The sequence below is a fragment of the Eptesicus fuscus genome, chromosome 18 (assembly GCF_027574615.1).
Source record: "Eptesicus fuscus isolate TK198812 chromosome 18, DD_ASM_mEF_20220401, whole genome shotgun sequence".
NCBI lineage: Eukaryota > Metazoa > Chordata > Mammalia > Chiroptera > Vespertilionidae > Eptesicus > Eptesicus fuscus.
In genome coordinates, this window is record NC_072490.1 from 33309455 (window position 1) to 33330533 (window position 21079).

The window sequence follows — 21079 nt, forward strand, 5'->3', positions numbered from 1 at the left end:
ACCCAAACTCCTACAGGGAGAAGCTGAACTGTCTGCTGTCGGGTTGGAAAGTGAGGGTGACTTTCTTGCAGAGGTGTGCCCAGCAATCATTGTTTACTGCGCTGGGGCGCAGGACGCGGGGACTTGGAAATGCGGAAACGCAGAGATGGCTGACTGGCAGCCATCGCTGTTTGCCATGCCCTAGCCTAGTGACTCCCTGAGACCCCGCCCCACACACTCTACAAACCCACCCAAGCTCCACACAGCAGCTTTTGCATATAAATGACCTGCCCTATCGCAGCTTAACCTAACAAACTGCAGTTCTGGTCAGACAGCTCCAAAACCTCCAAACCCCAAGCAAAGAAGAGAAAACTGTAGTTCTCGCTGTAGCTCCTGCTGGGTGGCCTCAGACAGTAGCTGACCTGCACCCCATTGGAGATCCAGAAGCTAGTGTATCTAATGGTCAGTGTGAGACACCAGATTTCAACTACTCACATCCATAAGTGATACATTCAAGAGGCAGACTCAGTGAGCACCAAAGCCCCACTGAAACAAGTCCTGCCCCATAAGCGTGTCTCCAGCACAGCAGTTCTTCCATTATAGACACAGTGGGTCCTCACAGCCAATTGGCCTGGAGGTCAATTCCTCCCAGTGACACCAACAACAATCAAGACTTAACTACAGCCCTGGCTGGTTTGGCTCAGTGGATAGAGCATCAGCCTGCGGACTGAAGAGTCCCAGGTTCGATTCCAGTCAAGGGCATATACCAGAGTTGTGGACTCAGTCCCCAGAAGGGGGTGTGCAGGAAGCAGCTGATCAATGATTCTCTTTCATCATTGATGTTTCAATCTCTCTCTCCATTTCCTTTCCTCTCTGAAATCAATAAATAAAAAAAATTAAAAAAAAAAGACTTAACTACAACAAGGCTGTACACACAGTCCACAAAGGGGTGCACCAAGAGTGTCCACCTCAGGTAACTGGGAGGCCGACTCACTGGGCCATATAGGACCCCTAGCACACAAAGCTACCCTACCAACTCAGGGAAGCAGTGAAAATGCAGAGACAAAGAAACAGATCACAAACGAAAGAAATGGAGGAAAACAAATGACTGGATATAGAGTTCAAAACCATGGTTATAAGGTTTTTCAAGAGTTTCCTAGAAAAGGCCGATAAATTTAATGAGATCCTCGAGGACATGAAAAAGGACCAACTAGAAATTAAACATACACTGACTGAAGTAAAAAATATTATACAGAGACCCAACAGCAGACTAGAGGAACACAAGAATCAAGTCAAAGATTTGAAATACAAAAAAGCAAAGAACACTCAACCGGGAAAGCAAAAAGAAAAAAGAATCCAAGAAGTTGAAGATAGTGTAAGAAGCCTCTGGGACAACTTCAAGCGTACCAACATCCAAATTATGGGGGTGCCAGAAGAAGAGAGAGAGCAAGATACTGAAAACCTATTTGAAGAAATAATGACTGAAAACTTCCCCCACCTGGTGAGAGAAATAGACTTACAAGTCCAGGAAGTACACAGAACCCCAAACAAAAGGAATTCAAAGAGGATCACACCAAGACATATCATAATTAAAATGCCAAGGTCAAAAGACAAAGAGAGAATATTAAAAGCAGCAAGAGAAAAACAGTTAATTACCTACAAGAGAGCACCCATATGACTATCAGCTGATTTCTCAACAGAAACTATGCAGGCCAGATGGGAGTGGCAAGAAATATTCAAAGTGATGAATAGCAAGAACCTACAACCAAGATTACTCTACCCAGCAAAGCTATCATTTAGAATTGAAGGTCAGATCAAGAGCTTCACAGACAAAAAAAGCTAAAGGAGTTCATCACCACCAAACCAGTATTACATGAAATGCTGAAAGGTATTCTTTAAGAAGGGGAAGAAGAAAAAAGTAAAGATAAAAATTATGAACAACAAACACATATCTACCAACAAGTGAATCTAAAAATCAAGTGAATTAAAAATCTGAGGAACAGAATAAACTGGTGAATATAACAGAATCAGGGGCATAGAATGGGAGTGGATTGATAATTCTCAGGAGGAAAGGGGTGTCGGGGGTACAGGAAGAGACTAGACAAAAATCGTACACTTATGGATGAGGACAGTGCGGGGGAGGTAAGGGCAGAGGGTGGGGTGGGAACCGGGTGGAGGGGAGCTATGGGGGGAAAAGGAGAAACAATTGTAATAATCTGAACAATAAAGATTTATTAAATAAATAAATAAATAATTTTAAAAACACTTTTACGAACTAAAAGCTCAAACCACTGACATTTCACACTTAAAAAAAAAAGATAACTGCTTTCATATTCATTGCTCACTTTTTTTAATTGAAAAAGAATTTTTCCAGACTCTACAATGATAAAAACTGGTTAATATTACAAGCAATTAATGACAACTTTTAACACAGTCTTCTACATAAGTGCAGTGAAATAATGAATCATGTTGTCTGAGCACTGCTCATTTGTTTATTATTCAGTATTACTGCCTACCACATGTCAAACACTAGGCTGAGCATTAAAGACACAGCGAGAAACAATAACAGTCCCTGCCTCCACGGAGTCTGCATACTCACTAAGAAGGCAGGCATTAGGCTGCCACCACCATGTTTGGCTGCTTAGTGAAGGGAAGCTGGTGCAAACAGCTGCACAGCAAGTGGCAGACGATAAATTAGTTTTTGATTTGCCTGATTATGAAAATATTAACCATGTTGTGGTTTTTATGCTGGGAACAATCCCATTTCCTGAGGGAATGGGAGGATCTGTCCACTTTGCCTGTCCTAATTCAAATGGAATGCCAGTATGGCAACTCCTAGGATTTGTCACGAACGGGAAACCAAGTGCCATCTTCAAAACGTCAGGTCTTAAAGCTGGAGAAGGAAGCCGGCACCCATTTGGAGCCATGAACATTGTCTGAACTTCATCTGTTGCTCAGATTGGAATTTCAGTAGACTCACTGGACAGTCCTGTAAGTAATGCTGCTGTATCCTCAAATGACTCATTCACACAATTCACACAAAAGATATTGGACAAGCAAACAAACAAACAAAAAAGATATTGGACAATGGCTACAATTTTGTGTCATCATTTGCTATCTCTCAGACCCATATGACACCAAGTCCATCTGGAACGTTGATTCTAGCAAACGTGGTTCTGAAATGGTATGAGAACTTTCAAAGATGACTAGCATAGAACCCTCCCTTTTGGAAAACATAATTTGAATAAAATAATTTTTAATGGATTCTGAAATTTGTTATGTTTGAAGATAAATGACTCCTTTTAAAAGCATGAGGTCAAAAGGATCATGAAACCTATGTTTAAAAACTGCTTAGTGACTGTGTACCTTAATTAAAAATAAAAATAAATAAAATAAAAACATTGAAAAATGAAAATATGTTCCTCATTAATGACCTTTCCCCTTATGCTTTAAAAATTATTTGGAGGCAAAACATTTTGTTTTGACAATGATTCATTTTTTACTTAAAAAGAAAGCATTATCACAAAAAAAGAAGGCAGGCATTAGACAATGAATTTCAAATTTAACTCTTAATGACAATTACTATATGTGCTACTACAGAGACAAAAAGATGCAAAAGAAGAATGTAACATAAGAGACTGGGATTCTGGTGGTTTTAGAGAAGATTTCTCGGAAGAAGTAAGATTTGAGCTGAGCTCAACAAATAACGTAACCACTGGCAAAGAGAAAGGGGTACATCACAGCCAGAGGGAGCAGCCAGCACAGGGTTCGGGAGAAAAGCACAAGGAAAATTCCAGGAACTGAAGGAAGATCTATGTACCTGAAAATAAAGGGCAAGAGGGAGGGCTTCTAAGAGATGAGGTTGGATGCCAGGTCAAGCAGGACATTACTTAAAAAAAAAAAAAAAAGTCAGATTAGCAGGAAGCCTCAGAAAGATTTTAAGTAGAAAGCTGAACATCTAAACTAGAGAGAGACTAAATTATGTTCACCAAAGATTAAGTAAAAGTATTTGCATCCTAATTCTTTAAAAGCCAGCATTATCAGCCATATTCATTTCTCGACTATTATCAGATAAGTTTATAGTCACCATCTAGAATCCATTTACCTAAAAAACAACCTTCACCCATTGCAACAACACTCAAAGCTCAGAAATAAGCAAAAAGAATATTCCCAGTTCCTAAATTAGCTTTCACAAAACTCATACGCTAGTCAGTCACTTAAGACCTTAGGCTTTCCTTCATCTCACTGATTTTATTTAACACTAGTGGCCCAGTGCACGGATTCGTGCACATTGAAAGGAAATTAATTAGAAGAAATATTTTAATATCGCTATTCGCCCTTGCTCTATAATAGAAATGTCAACAAAAACAACCACATTCACAATCAACAATGACAAATCAAAATACTAGCACATGCATGTGATTGGCACCAGCGAGAGCTTTATATGTATCGTGCATGCACAAGTCAATGTTTATTTTTAAACTGCCAGTGTGCGTCGCGTCATATGTACCGGCTGGTCAGTCGGACATACGAACGTACGATAGGTCACTTAACCTTTTATATATATAGAAGATAAATTCTTTTTTTTTTAAATTTCTTTATTGATTACGGTGTTACATATGTATAGAAGATAAATTCTTATTAAATTTACTTGATTTTCAGGAATGAAGCAAATTAAACTCAGTAGAAAGGGAGTAAATGGTCCAGGCACAGATGAGTACATTGACAACTGTTAGCTTAATACTAAAGAAAATTAGACACAGAATTATATTTCACCAAGTATATCCACAGAAGTAGAATTCTTTCCTCGTTCCCAGGCAAAATTGGATTAATGACATGTTCCTATACATGCTTCCACAATAAAACCTAAGGATACTTTTGTTTCAAACACTGTCATAGATTATAACATTTATTATTTGTTCTTAATTATTGAAAATAAAAGCCTAACAAAGAAAACTTATATCTGCCCTGTCCAAAGAAGCAACATTAGAATCTAAGAGATCGTCCAAATTTAGAACAAAATCACACTTCAAGATCCTGCCAAAAACCTAACAAAAGGTTATTTGATCAAACAGTACAAGCCAAATTTTAAACCATTCATTCACTTATGCACAATGACTACATAGATTACATCATTTGCTGCACATATGCTCTTTAGCAAAATCTCATTTCCAGATCAACGTAGCTTTAGATTAGAAATACAAATGTTAATATTTATCCTTACTTGATCTATCACAACAGGATACATGAGTTTTTAAAATATCATTTGGGTGTTAATATAAATTTGCAGACAAAGTATTATACAACGAACTGTGCAAGCATAAAATATTCAATTTATCCAAAAGTCCAAGAAGAGAAAAATAAAGACAATAAAAAAGAAGTTAATTGTGAAGAAAATAGCGTAATTTCTAATTCTCATTTAGAATACCACTGTACTTATGTAAGTACATAACCTGTATTCAAATGAAAATGAAACAATTTTATAATCAGCATCCTCATAAGAGCTATTTACTATGGTAATTCCTCAAATAACCCAATAGATGTTATCTCCATTATACAGGAGGGGAAATTGAGTCAGAGAGTTTAAATAACTTGTCCAAGGTCATATATAACCAAAATTTACAATAAAGTTTAAGTAAATGAGATGTTACTATACACATGTCCCACATCATAAAAAGATCAGTTCCAATATTGCTGTGGAATTCATTTATTAGTGGAAATTTATATTATTTATAAATGTTGAAGAATATAAATTATTTTATGTATACTTTAAAATTATCTTAAAAAGACTTCTGGCCCAGCTGGCATGGCTCAGTGGTTGAGCATTTATTATGTGTACTTTACATAATAAAATTTTTTCTTTAATAGACAGAAAATAAAGTAGGGAATGAGCAAGAAAAAACAAGTTTATGTGAAAAAATAAGCAAGAATAGCTATACAAATTCCGGAAACATAGAGTACGGATTAGCCCCTTCCAATTATTAAAGTAAGTTATAAAGTTATAATAATTAAAATATTACACTTGTTAAATGAAAAGGCATATAGCTTGATGGAGAGAAAAACAAGTTCAAGAAGAGACCCAAATCTATAACATGTATCAAAGTTCAAATCAGTGGGTTATAATTGGTTTAGGTGAATTGTTCAGTATGTAGCACTGAGAACTAGTAACCATCTGAAAAAAAAATTAACTGGGGCCATAATTTACCCCTCATTCAAAACAGATTCCAGATGGATCAAAGAATTCAATGCCATTTTTTAGGTTACTAGAAAAAAACATGGGAGTCAGATTTTTTAATCTTTGTGTGTGGAAAACTTTTCTAAATATAAGTCCAAACCCAGAAGTCATCAAAGAAAAAAACTGATATGAGTATAATGTATATATAGCTATAGAAGAAAACAACACAATGCAAGTCATAAGAAAAATCTACTGGAAAAAAGTATTTGTAACTCACATTCCCAGATAAAATTCCAGAAACAGTTTTTAAAAAGCCAGAAGATGGCGATATTACTTCATTACAGCCTCACTGGTACCAATAGCTAAGCCTCTCATCCTTTGTCAGTAAGGAACCTGTTTTTCCTCTTTGTGTCTCTTGTTGCCCTTCTCCATTCCCTCCTATATTTACCTATCCTCCTGCTCTTCACTGGTGATATAACACTGAAATAAATATTAGTGGAAAGGGAAGATAGAAGAAATACTGAATTTATAATAATATTTATAACAATACTATTTTTAAGTGAATATGACATAATTAAAATGTAAGATTATCTTTGTTAAATATCCATCCTCTCCTAAAACTACACTAAAATGATGCTAAAAAAGGATAAACTCATAAAAACATATATGTAACATGAAAGGAGACAACAGCTGATGAGAGATCTTATATAATAAAAGCATAGTATGCAAATCGATCAAATCACAGAACTACCGGTCGGCAGGGGGCAGGGCTGGCGAGTAGGCAGCACCAGGCCAGCCAAGGTGCGGGCGGAGGGAGGGGCCGGCGATTGAGGGCAGCGACCAGCAGGCCGCGAAGGGGCGATGGGGGGGGGGGGGTTGCAGCTGGCCGCTCACTGCCCAACGCTGTCCTCTGATTGGCCTATCCGGTCACCTCCTGCAGAGGGAGACCAGACTGGGAGTGGGCCTAAGTCAGTCGGACATCCCTGAGGGCTCCCGAACTGCAAGAGGGCGCAGGCTGGGCTGAGGGGACCCCCTCCCCCTTTACCAAGTGCATGCATTTCGTGCACCGGGCCTCTAGTATAAATACTATAACACTTTGTTGGCTTTGTAAAACAGAATACGCCAACCCCACACATGTGAGGGCAGGTGAGGGTATGAAACCAGTAAGAAGCAAGCACAACAGAAAGGCTGAAGAATCTGAAGGTAGGGGTCAAGGTTGGGCTGAAAATAGGAATACTGGTTGAATGTTTGTAAGGAACAGTTTCACCCAGAAGCCTTACCATGTATCCAAGAAACTGCCTCTCCTGAACCCTAGCGAGAGACAAGTGGTTTACTTCCTTAAGACACTAAACCAGATAGAATGTAGAAACCAGGTACACACAGGGGTTGTCTGTCAGATCATACCACATGGAGATGAAAGATTTACATGCTGAACAGTGGACGCCACCTCTGTTCCTCAAATCAGCTTCCAGAACACAGGCTGTTCAAACAGGGGGCTAGGACATTCTTCCATGGGAAATGTGACCCAAGGGGAAAGACCTACAACCACTCAATCACCCTGTGTTAAGATTTGCAGTTAAAGAAACAAACGCATAGATACAGAGAACAAAATGATGGTTACCAGATGGGAGGTGGGTTGGGGGACTGGGTGAAAAGATAAAGAGATTAAGGAGTACAAATTGGCAATCACTAAATAGTCATGGGATGTAAAGTACAGCACAGGGAATGTAGTCAATATATTGTAATCACTATGCATGGTGTCAGGTGAGTATTGAACTTATTGGGGTTGTCTAACCACTATGTTGTACACCTGAAACTAATACCATATTGAATGTTAAACTGTAATTGAAAAAAATTAAAAAAAAAAAAAGACTTGCTGTTAACTCCCCATGGACAAAGTTTTTACTCAGCTTTTTACTGCCTCACTCTTTAATCTGAACAGATGGCTCAAGTTTACTGAACAACTGAGGAAAGCCTCTCATATGAAATGAAGAGACCAACTTAACAAAACAGCAGTAAACCAAATTAATAAACAAAATAGAAAGAAAATAAAAAGGAAGGGGATAGAGGGAGAGAACAAAGGAAGGGTTGGAAATTCCCACAGAGTAGAACAAAAAGTTTTTTAAAAACTGGGGAAAAAAATTAGAACACCAATCCAGAAGGTACAACTAAAAAGAAATTTCAGAAAAAGAAGGAAATGATACCAAAAATTGACATTGTTTCTGGCAACATAGCGAACTAAATAAACTTTATCTTAACAAACCACTTAGAAATATTAGATAAAGTAAATATTCCCTCAAATGCTGAGGTCACAAGAGAACAAAGCTTTCAGCTGCCATGGGGGAATTTGTCAATATAAATAACCAAAACTTTTGGCTTTTAATGGTTTAGAGTAGTGGTCGGCAAACTGCGGCTCACGAGCCACATGCAGCTCTTTGGCCCCTTGAGTGTGGCTCTTCCACAAAATACCACGTGCGGGCACGCACGTACAGTGCGATTGAAACTTCGTGGCCCATGCCCAGAAGTCAGTTTTCGGCTCTCAAAAGAAATTTCAATCATTGTACTGTTGATATTTGGCTCTGCGGACTAATGAGTTTGCCGACCACTGGTATGAATGACAAGAGACATGAAGTAGAGTTGGAATTAAGGCTCCTACCTTCTTTCACACGTTTTCAGTGAAAAAATGGACTAACGAGGGGGCAGGAGGAAGTTAGCCATCAGCAATCTATAATAATAAAAGCAAAATATGCTAATTAGACCAGACGTCCTTTGGACGTCCTTCGGGATGAAGGCGGGGCTTCGAGGGCCCAGGCAAGCCACAGGCTGTGATGGAAGCCCAGGTCCCGGGTGCCAGGCAGCCATCAACTTAACCAAGAGACAAAGATAAACATCACCAATGATTAAAACATAACAATGTGATGAACCCCTTGATATGATGCCCTGTGAAAAACAGGAAGACATTATTTTTTTGTGATACTTTTACTAAAAAATGCATAACCACACTCCAACCAGTGACAACAACAGACAAACCCAAATAGAGAAAAATTCTGTAAATTTTTTATCAGCACTCTTCAAAAGTGTCAAAGTCATATAACAAGAATTGAAGGCTGTTAAAGAATAGCGACAATGGTTCAGTGGTTGAGCGTTGACCTATGAATTAGGAAGTCACAGTTCAATTCCCGGTTGGGGCACATGCTCACATTGCGAGCTCGATCCCTGGTGTAGGGTGTGCAGGAGGCAGCCAATTGATGATTGATGCTCATCATTGATGTTTCTGTCTCTCTCTCCCCTCTCCCTTCCTCTCTGAAATCAATAAAAATATTTTTAAAAAAGAATAGAGACAACTAAGGAGAGATAGCAATTAAATGTATAATGTGGGATCCTGAATAGAATCCTGTAACAGAAAAATGTCATTAGTGAAAAAATTTGGTGAAATTCAAATAAGGTCTGGCTGGAGTTGAGTCAACAATATTGTACCAATGTTAACTTCCTGCTGTTGATAATTACCCTATCTATACTAGTAAGAGAACCATGCAAATTGACCATTTCTCTGCTATGCCCACTAGCCAATCAGAGCGGGTATGCAAATTAACCCAACAAATATGATGATTAATTTGCATACGCAGACGTGGAGCGAAGACTGAAGACAGCGTAGAAGGAAGCCAAGCGCTGCAGAAGAGAGTGAAGCTGTGGAGAAGGGAGCGAGGCAGCGGAGACGGGAGGGAAGCAAGCTTTGGCGGGCTTTGCTCCCCTCTCTGCTTTGCTCTGGCCGCAGGAAGCCCTATTCTTGCAGGAATCTTCCTGCAACGGGCCTCTAGTGGTTATATAAAATGTAAACTAACATTAGGGGAAATGGGCTGAGAAATATAATTAAACTCTGTACAACTTTTACAAATTTCCTGTAAGTCTAAAATTAGTTCAAAATAAGTTTTTTGTTTTTTTTTTAAGAAGTGAAGCAGCCCTGGCTGGTTTGGCTCAGTGGATAGAGCATCAGCCTGCGGACTGAAGGGTCCTGGGTTCGATTACGGTCAAGGGCACATGCCCAGGTTGCGGGCTCGATCTCCAGTGGGGGCATGCAGGAGGCAGCCGATCAATGATTCTCATCACTGATGTTTCTCTCTCTCCCTCTTCCTTCCTCTCTGAAATCAATAAAAAATATATATATTAAAAAAAGTGAAGCAATAATTATATCATTAAGAGTGATAATCATCAAAAGAACTAAAAATAGATACTATGAAAGGTGGTTTTATCAATTCATGCTGTTAGAAGTCTGAATAGTTCCCTTGGGGAAGAGGGATTCATAACTGGAAAGGGACACTAGGGTGTCAGTTACAGAGATGCTATTTAGTTATTAAAATTTAAGTGCAATTTTTTAAAAAATATATTTTTATTGATTTCAGAGAGGAAGGGAGAGGGAAAGAGAGACAGAAACATCAATGATGAGAGAGAATCATTGATTGGCTGCCTCCTGCATGCCCAGTACAGGGGATCAAGCCCGCAACCCAGGCATGTGCCCTTACCGGGAATCGAACCATGAACTCCTAGTTCATAGGTCGAAACTCAACCACTGAGCCACGCCAGCAGGGCTTTAAGTGCAATTTTTAAATCTGGCATCTGTCCATAAAAATCATTTTTAAACATGGTTTTACCTCTATAGAGTGGGACTAAAAATATGAGGAATGCTTTTATTCTAGAAAATTCTGAAATTGGTAACAGCCGGATATTAATGCAGTAATTGGTAATAGTTGAATATGAGTACAAGAAATCAGAAAAGGCAAATTTGAGACCCTAAGCCCAGAAGAATCCAGAAAACACAAATGGCTTACTTTATTTCCTCGTCCTTAGCACCTGATCTCCTATACCATGGTCGGCAAACTCATTAGTCAACAGAGCGGCAAACTGTGGCTCACGAGCTACATGTGGCTCGCGAGCCGCAGTTTGCCGACCACTGTCCTATACTCCTCTTGAGGAAATGTGGGATTTGTGCAAGATAACCAAGCGCTAAGACTGAGAGGAGGGAGTGTTTTAATGGGGAATATCAAACACAATAAGATTCACACACATTAAGCACAAGAAAATGTAAATTGTCACAGCTTACAATATTTACATTGCACATAAAAAGTTTAACAAGGCCTGGTTACTTAATAGATGTAGATTAACTATGCAAAATTCATCAAAGTTGCTATTAGTTGCAACATGAAAAATTGCTTCATAATCTGCCTAGTTATTCATTAGGAGGTTTAATAAAAAAGTAGACGGTGGGCTGAGAATTACTCTACCCTTGAGGTAGTTAAGATGATAAGAAATAATCAGAAAAAGTTTTACATAAATTAGTAAGTCAAATTAATATAATAGCTCTCTATTACATTAGATGCAGTAGACTGCATCTACTCCAGTCAAACTGGTTTTTTCCAAGGTGAAATGCTGGAGTGAATTTTATACAAACGGGAAGTACTAAATAAGTCAGAGACTTCTGCTACTAAGACAGACAGGTAGATAGATTAGCCAGCTGAGCTCTGTTGAGCAGTTTGTCCGAAAGCTTCCATATATACCCAGAGCTAAAGGTGAAGAGAGAAAATAAAAACCCTTTGTGCTATATTTTCTACTTTAATAACAAGATCTGTACAATCATTATTTTCGAAGAAACTTACTTTCTTGTTGCATATTCAACTTACCAGACATACCCACACCCTTGGTGATAACAGCATCATTAGCCACAACATCTTTGACTGAAACACATGGTGCTTCTGCTCTGTGACCAACAATAGATGGCACTATTATTTGCTATTATATTTTTATTCTTCTTGTTTTTTGGGAACACTTTTAGCCTTTTTCTCTTCTTTATCACAACTTTAAGATGTGACATAATTTCATTATAACTGTATTTTGTTTTAGCCTACATATATTTAATTTTTGAACAAGTCAAAAGGACTTGTAGTACATAATATAAGCCTGACAATAAAAGTAAAACACTTACGTTACAAAGAAGTTAGGTTAACATACATCTTGAGTATGTACGTGTTTCTATTCACAGTAAACTAGTCAGTATACAATAGATTCATGCAGCTCACAATCATGATTTAACCAATGAACTGAAATACAACTGAATTTAAGATATCACATACATTACACAGAAATGGTCTATTTGTTCAGTTATGGTAAACAGTGACCATAGTGAAAGGATCATCAATCAAGAACAATGGTAAATTTTCAAATCACTCATTTATATTTAAATGAATTCACAACACTCCAGGTAAAACAGAAACTATACTAGAAAGACCCAACTAAGAAGAATCTCTAAAGATTTTTGGATTCTTGCTTGAATGTTGAAGGCCTAAGACAATATTTTAGCCAGGCAATAGTGGAGTGGCTAGCACGCGAGTCATACAGATTCACGTCTGAGCTCCAGTTCTGCCATTGCTGTCTTTCTGATCCCAGTAAAACAACTTGTGTCCTTATTTATAAAATGAAAAACCACGAATCCTTTCTAATATATATTTCATGGGTTACAGCTCAGCCTTGTAAACAGGATTGCACTTTTTATCAATGAGCTGCTTACATAAAAGAATCTCTTGTTTTCTTTATTTACTATGACCTCTCTCATCTTGGAATTCCTTTCTGTTTATGGTGAAGAAGGGTTTTGTATGTGGTGACCCCTGTCTAGAAAGTCTTTTTTTTAGCATTAGTTCACATGCTTTAGATTACTGTTTCAGTTTCTTGAAATTTATTCTTCTTTTATGTCACTTATGTCCATAGAGGAAATGCAATTGTCTTGAACTCTTTCCCCAGAGTGTAACTTTAGCTCAGAAAACTAATAACTCAGAACAGACCTTTCTCAAAGTGGTAGCATCTGATAGTCCAGACCAGAGGTCGGCAAACTCCTTAGTCAACAGAGCCAAATATCAACAGTACAACGATTGAAATTTCTTTTGAGAGCCAAATTTTTTAAACTTAAACTTCTTCTAATGCCCCTTCTTCAAAATAGACTCGTCCAGGACTTGGTATTTTGTGGAAGAGCCACATTCAAGGGGCCAAAAAGCCGCATGTGGCTCGCGAGCCGCGGTTTGCCGACCACTGGTCCAGACCATCCCAAGAACATTGAATCTGACAATAAAAGAAAATCTGATTTGGGAAGAGGGAATACTTTTTTTAGTTCTTTTAGAGAGAGCTCATTAATTAAAACATTTAGCCGCGTTTACATTATAATTAACTAGTTTACTAATTGAGTTAGCAAGTCTTTGCTCAAATTTGCCAAGGTCCCTGGAAGAAGCTATTACCACTAACAGACCGAAAATCATTCTGATATTAATTAGAAAAGAATCCAACGTCTGCTAACACCTAAATAAATATTGATACCCCCTAATGGAAAGCATTTTCTAGGTTTAAAGTAACTCGCTGATAATACTGAACTATTTCAGTATTGAGCTTTTCTTTGGTGGTGTTTTTGCGTTACTTGTTTCCACACTGATCCTGCTCGGTGGTGTCTTCCTGAGTTCCAGTTTGAAAAGCTGAAACTTGAAAGAAGCAGAACACCTCTACGGAAACCATGGGTTTCTTATAGTTGAAATATCAACAGCTGCATCCACTCTAGTTACCTCTACGTTTCACTAAACACTTCACTTAAAAAAAGACAAACATCTCTGAGTGATGATTAGCATTTTGGTACCTTTATTGAAATAATTCTCTTTGCCTTTTGTTTCTCCATTTTTACAATTTTGAAGTAAGCCTAATAAGTGATCTTAGTTGCCTGACATATCTGTCTAAAGTTTTTATTATAACAACACAAAGATTTTGAGAGATCAGCTAGGCTCTTGTTTTTTTGGGTTTTTTTTCCACATAATAATCAAAGAATTCATATTGTAATTGAATTTCATTAGGTAAGAATTTAAGCTGCCCTTATCCACCACTTTCTCAACCAAAATAATTCTCTTATGAAAATCTGTATTGGAAAAACAACTGACTTAAAAGCTTTTCAAGTAAGTTTTTCAAGATCAAAAATAGTTAAGTACTCTTGGAAAACCTTTCCAAAATAATTTTTCTGACCACTATGGTTAATCTTCCACAAATTATTTTCTTTCAAGATCTATGTTTAGTAATTATTTTTATAGCAACTGTGATATAGTACAATGTCTTGAAGAGCATGAACTTAATGGCAAAACTGCAGGCAGAATGTTATCATCAGCAGGTATTCTATTGCTTTTCATTTATGATGGAATTTTTCAAAGATTTTCATTCATCCTTAGAATGCCTGCACAGGTCATGCTCTCTATTATCTTTGAATACTGATTTGTTCAACTTAAAAAAACACATAACCACACCTGGCTGGTGTGCCTCAGTAGTTGAACATCAACCTATGAGCCAGGAGGTCATGGTTTGATTCCCGGTCAGGGCACATGCCCAGGTTGCGGGCTCAATCCCCAGTAGTGGGAGTGCAGAAGGCAGCCAATCAGTGATTCTCTCTCATCATTGATGTTTCTATCTCTCTCTCCCTCTCCCTTCCTCTCTGAAATCAATTTAAAAATATGTATAAAAAAACCCATTTTACAGATGAGAAAACTGAGGCCCAAAAATGTTTACATAATTTACTCAAGGTCATCTAGCTAATAAACTCTAGAGCCAGGATTTAAACCCAGGCAGGCTAGTCCCAGAATTATTTATGAATTAACAGTGTAATGTGGTTGCCAAAGAAGTGTTGACATAAGAACGTCCAAATCGGTAGGGAATTTTTTAAAGAGTTATTTGAGCCAAACTGACAACATATACTGGGGAACAAGATCTCAAATACTTCGGAGAATAATAGTTTTGCAGCTTCTTTTATGCATTTGAAATTAAGGAGGAAATGTAAGGAAAATTACATAGAGGTGGGAGAAGGCAAGGCAGGGATAGGATTATGGGATAGATTATGTGCTTCCTGGAGGGTTAGTACCCCTTTCGAGGGTAATTATTTCTGGTATTTCAAAGGTGCGTTAACCTATATGCACAACAAGACAGGGGTGGCTTAAAACCTTTCACTAAAGAAGTTATAGGTCTGGGTCATTACTATCCACCATGACCTGCCCAGTTAGAAATTTATGATCAGATCATTCTGTAAGGTTCTTTCCATATAACTTATTTTTTCATTCATAGTAGCAAGTCTACTCTTAATCTTAAACTGCATGCTTTATATATTTTATTGAATTTTTACAGAGATGAAGGGAGAGGGACAGAGAGTTAGAAACATCAATGAGAGAGAAACATCGACCAGCTGCCTCCTGCACACCCCCCACTGGGGATGTGCCCGCAACCAAGGTACATGCCCTTGACCGGAATCGAACCTGGGACCCTTCAGTCCGAAGGCCGACGCTCTATCCACTGAGCCAAACCGGTCAGGGCTTAAACTGCATGCTTTAAAAGCAGGGAGGCCCTAGCCAGTTTGGCTCAGTGGATAGAGCGTCAGCCTGTAGACCAAGGGTCCTGGGTTTGATTCCAGTCAAGGGCACTTACCTTGGTTGCAGGCTCCTCAGGCCCTGGCAGGAGGCAACCAATCGATATGTTTCTCTCACATCGATGTTTCTCTTTGTCTTTCCCTCTCTCTTCCACTCTCCCTAAAAATCAATGGAAAAATATCCTTGGGTGAGGATTAACAAAAAAATTTTTGTTTAAAATCAGAGAGGTAACTTGTGGTCTCTACTGATTAATATCTAATTTTGGGAACCACATTTTTTAAAAGAATAAGGATGAATTGAAATAAATCCATATATAAGCCATTAGTATTGTGAGGAGGCTCAAATCAAAACAAAAAAATCATTAGAAGTTAAAGACTGAGAAGATTATGTCTAGAAATGGGAAGAGTCAGTGGAATATAAGTATCTACACTAATAAAAGAGAAAGATGCAAATTGACTGTACCTTCGTGATGCCCACCAGCCAATCAGGAGTAAGTATGCAAATTAACCCAACAAATATGGTGGGTTAATTTGCATATGCAGGCACCGAGTGGTCAGGGGTGGGGTGGGACGCACCACCCCAGCCGCTCAGGGCCTCTGGGCAGCATGGGAAGGCAGGGCTGGAGCAGAAAGGTGGTGCCAGCAGCCAGGGAAAGGAAGGCCCATTCCTGCACGAATCTTTGTGCATCGGGCTTCTAGTCCTATATAATAAAAGGGTAATATGCAAATCGACCGAATGGCAGCACCGAACAACAATCAAAGCATAATATGCTAATGATATGCTAAGGCTGCTCAATTGCTAACTAAATCGTACACTGACCACCAGGGGGCAGACAGTCAACTGGTCGACCGGTCGCTATGATGTGCACTGACCACCAGGGGGCAGATGCTCCTACCGGTAGGTTAGCTTGCTGCTGGGGTCCAGCCAATTGGGACTGAGCGAGATGGGCCGGGCACGCTCTGGAGCCCTCCTGCGGTCCCTCCCCAGCCCAATCGTACACCGGTGGGGTCCCTCAGCCTGGCCTGAGCCCTCTTACAATTCAGGACCCCTCAGGGGATGTCAGAGAGCTGGTTTCAGCCCGATCCCGCAGGCCACTCCCCTTGGGAGGGCGCCAGATGCAGGGCTCATGGCTGGCAAGCGATGCTGTGGCAGCGCGAGCCTCTCCAGATCGGGACTGATTGGGTGCGAGCCTTCGGCAGGCACACTCGGGTCGGGATGAGCAGGAGCAGCGGCAGGTAGGAGCTGCAGGCAGCGCTGAACTGTGGGTTTCGGCCCGATCCTTACAGACCACCCAGAGGGACCCCACCCGTGCACAATTTCGTGCACCAGGCCTCTAGTCTTCAAATATTTGAAAATCCACATACAGAAGAGAGTACTAGAACCAGTGAAGATGTAACTTCTAGCTCAGTAAAAGAAATAATTTTATAAAAGTTTTTAGAAATAGCCGAAACCGGTTTGGCTCAGTGTATAGAGCGTCAGCCTGCGGACTGAAAGGTCCCAGGTTTGATTCTGGTTGGGGGCATGTACCTTAGTTGCTGGCACATCCCCAGTGGGGAGTGTGCAGGAGGCAGCTGATTGATGTTTCTCTCACATCGATGTTTCTAGCTCTCTATCCCTCTCCCTTCCTCTCTGTAAAAAAAAATCAATAAAATATATTAAAAAAAAGTTTTTAGAAATAATTTTATAAAAGGTTTTAGACAACTCCTTCACCTTAGAAAGTATGAAACTATGAATCTTCTCTCTAGAAAAAAAATATGCAAATGCATATAATTTTGCTTTAAATTTCCAAGGGTTCAAAAATCTACTTTTAAATCTACGCATACCACCTCTAGAGCCATGTGCCCCAGATTAAAACGAAAAGGTCAAGGATAAAGAGGCAAGTATGTTTAATAATCTTTAGCAACTAACTCATGAGTTCACTTGGACATGTTTTGGTTCTCTCACAGCCATGATCTGAGACTTGAAACCAGGGGAGCAGTGCCAGTCACTCCCAAGCTTACCCCCTTATCCTGTCTCCAGGAACCTGAATCCTGGTTTCTTTCTTTTTCTCTACCTAAATAAAACTTAGTTTCCCTCTCAATAAATAAGTAAATAATCTTTAAAACTCATTACAACTTAACAATTCTATTATCTAAAATAACTCTCAACTCTATGTCTTCTAATTTCTTCTGAGATCCATTATGATACATATTGCAATAAGAGTTTAAATATGACAGTCAAAAAAAAGTCAAGTTTGCCTAGCGACAATATAAACTATGAGTAAATTCATAGATAGTATGGCTTATTATGCAACCTTTAAAAAATATATGCCTAAGTTTAAAGATAAAAAATAAGATGCTAATGTACAACTCAATATCTAATATTTAATGCCCAAATTAGAAATTTCCCTTCCCCTGCTTTAAAACTTCTTCTTAAACTCTCCCTTTTCATCCTTTATTGCTGGCTAACTGTGAAGACTGACAGACCAACAAACAATGGACTAGAAGTCAGAACACTTAGGTTCTAATTCACCACCTTTACCATGAATTTAATTTTGTATTAGTCCATCTCCTCATCTTGTTCTATAAACTTTCATATACTTAAAAGGGCTTTTTACTTTATTTTTTATATTTTACAATATATTTTTATTGATTTCAGAGAGGAAGAGATAAAAACATCAATAATGAAAAAGAATCATTGATTGGCTGCTTCCTGCACGCCCCCTACCGGGATTGAGCCTGCAACCCACGCATGTGCCTTGGCCGGAATCAAACCATGATCTCTTGGTTCCTAAGTCAATGCTCAACCACTAAGCCATGCCAGCTGGGCCTAAAAGGGCTTTTATTTATTTTTTCAAAGGATTTTTAAATGGTGAAGTGCTATGTAAACATAAATAACTCATGTATGATCAACAGCAAGAAAACAAAGCCATCTTAAAAAAAAAAAAAAAGCAAATGTATGTTCACATTTCAATTCCTAATTATAAAAAGCAACCTTTGAATCGAGTGTGTTTTAATGTATAATGTTCATCCATAAATGCTTTGTACATTCAGTGTTACATTGTATTGAGAGGACACAGCTCAGACAGTTAAGAATTTTGGCAGCAAAGGAAAAACTTGAAGGTGCCAGTGGGCTACACAACTACAAGAGTTGGAGGGAAAGTTACATGATCAAAAAACAGTCATAAAAGCATTCCATGCTTGAAAAATCCGTTTTCTCTCACACCACTAGAAATAAAGAGAACTAAAAAGTTACGAGTTTAGGTCTTGAGCCTTTATTAGCAAGCGTTAAGTGCCACATTGCTGAAATGGCACCTCTCCTGCCAGAACAGCACTACACACACCATGTCTGCCCTCAGACTAGACTCCAGACACAGGCACAAGATGTTCTAGCAAATAACATGCAGCCAGAGCCAGCACACAAGTATGAGGGAATCCAGGCTCTAGGCATCTGATTTTCCTCCTTGGTCCTACTTGAAAACGGACACTGCTATGAAAAATTTATTATAGTAATAGGATAATGATCACGGTGTAGCTAAATTATATGCCAACCAATGAAAATGGAAAAGCAACGTGTACTATCAGCTCAACTATCTTGTTTTATATTTTAATTTTGAACAGACAGGTCATGATTACACTAAATAGAGAACAGCTGAGTAACTGCAACTTCTATTTATCACGTGAAGATGATTTCAAGCCATTAAGAGGGGGGGAAAAAAAAGTGGCCCAGAAAATACTAGGCTGTGGAAGTCAAATGAAAAAAACAACAACAAAAAACTAGGGTTTGGGGGGAAAAGGGGTAAGGAAGAGAATGAGCTACTGACTTAATAAAAAGAGAACAAATAAATAGGACAGGGAGGGTGAGCCCCCTGACACAGAATGAGGAAAAGTATGCAAAGGCTTAAAGGGAGCTTCCGCAGTGGATATGGAAAGGGGTGAGCCTGTTAACTGCTTCAACAGAAAAAGGTAAACCATACAGGGCACCTTTCTGAACCAGCATTCACGTCGGTAACAACAATGCCTAACTCAGGCATGGCACTTCATATGCAGTGAGCTTTGTTCCAAATGCGTCCCACAGATCCGTACATCTACTCCTCACCACCCGCTGCAGCTCCGCCACGCCCCGAAGAGGCAGTTCCTCCTACTTGACAGGTGAAGCACCTGAGACCAGGCAACGCAAGGCCACACAGCTGGTTCCAGGCTCTGAGCGCTCATCAATTAACTGAACTAATTGCCTGCAAGATCCTACAAAAACCTTCGTATTTTCTGCGGACGGGGACCATGGCTCTCTGGAATTTCTCAAAGGAGTTTGGGTCCAAAAAAGTGACCCTGGACTTTAAAGTTCCTTTATGGGGGATATGAGGTTCTCCTAAGAACACACACCTTTGGAACTCTGAGAAACACCTAGCAGAGACAGAGTGGGTCATGAAAGGGGGACAAGTCGGAAAACGAGACTTAGAAGCCATCCTTCTCCCCTGAAAGGCAGAGAAAGTAGAAAGCGGCCCTTCCTCTCCTCCACGAGGCGTGACTCAGGGACGTGGCCTCCCCCCTAGTTTGCAGTGTGTGTGTGTGTGGGTGGGGGGGGGGGGGTTCTCCTCCAGACACTCACAGGTTACCCGGCCAGGCCTGGAAGAATGCGTGCTTCTCAGATAGGACTGGGGTGACAAGAGGGCCCCCCCGAGACGCAGGGAGGGAAGCCTGCCCAGGAGCACGCCGGGCCGGGTCTAGAGGCCCTCGGCATAGGTGCCCGCGCCCTCGCCCCATACCTTACCCCGCTTGGCTGTTCTTCCGAGCCTGGGGCACCCGTGCTTGGCGGCGGCCCGGTCTCTGACGGACTCACACTCGGGGCAGGGGTGGGAGATCCGCGGCCTGTCCAGCCAAGGCCCTGGAGTTCGAGGTCCCAGGACGCCGACAGTGCGCGCGCCCCCGAGGCTGCCCAGAGAAGAAGGGTCCGAGCGCGCCCCGCGAGCCGAGCAGCCGCCGCCGCCGCCGCCGCCGCCGCCGGGGGAGAAATCGCTGGCTGCTAGGTCCGCCCGCACCCGGCCCGGCCACTGCCCCGCTTCCCCCGCGCGAGCTTTGGCGGCGGAGCAGCACGGTGAGCGCCGATTGGCCCGCGGGATGAGTAACGTAAGGCGCTTCTCCTCACCGATTGGCCGGGGCGGCGGTGCGTGCAAGGAGTAAACAAACCCCGCCCCCAGGCTTCCCAAAGAGAGGAGGGGGCCGGAGGGGAAGGGGCGGGGCCGCGAGGTGAAGGGATGTAATGCTCCAACCCCTGGCTGCTCAGCGGAGCTTCCCAATGGATCCCCTGCATTGACCCTGCCGTGCGGCTCCCCAACCGCCTCCCGGGTGGGCTGCAGGCCTGAGGCCTAATATTTGTAGACACGCCCTTCGTCAGGCTTGACTTTCCCATCCACTCCTCCAGACTTGACTTTCCCATCCACCCCCATCCCCAAGGCCCTGAAGCTGGAAAACCCCATCCTTTCAGAAAGTTTAGAAAGAGGGTAAACAGCCTTTGATGAATC

The 21079-nt window shown here is 40.5% G+C and overlaps 1 protein-coding gene and 1 pseudogene across 1 annotated transcript in view; one reads left to right on the top strand and one right to left on the bottom strand.

The window, feature by feature from the left end:
• Positions 1 to 20636, bottom strand: part of TFDP2 (transcription factor Dp-2) — a 122384-nt gene extending 101748 nt beyond the window's left edge. Inside the window, exon 1 of the mRNA XM_054729411.1 lies at positions 20329 to 20636. The gene's annotated coding sequence lies outside the window, so the exon portion shown is untranslated. The remainder of the gene's footprint in view (positions 1 to 20328) is intronic.
• LOC129152122 (protein Hikeshi-like) lies at positions 2609 to 3218 on the top strand (annotated as a pseudogene).
• Positions 20637 to 21079: the final 443 nt, after the last annotated feature.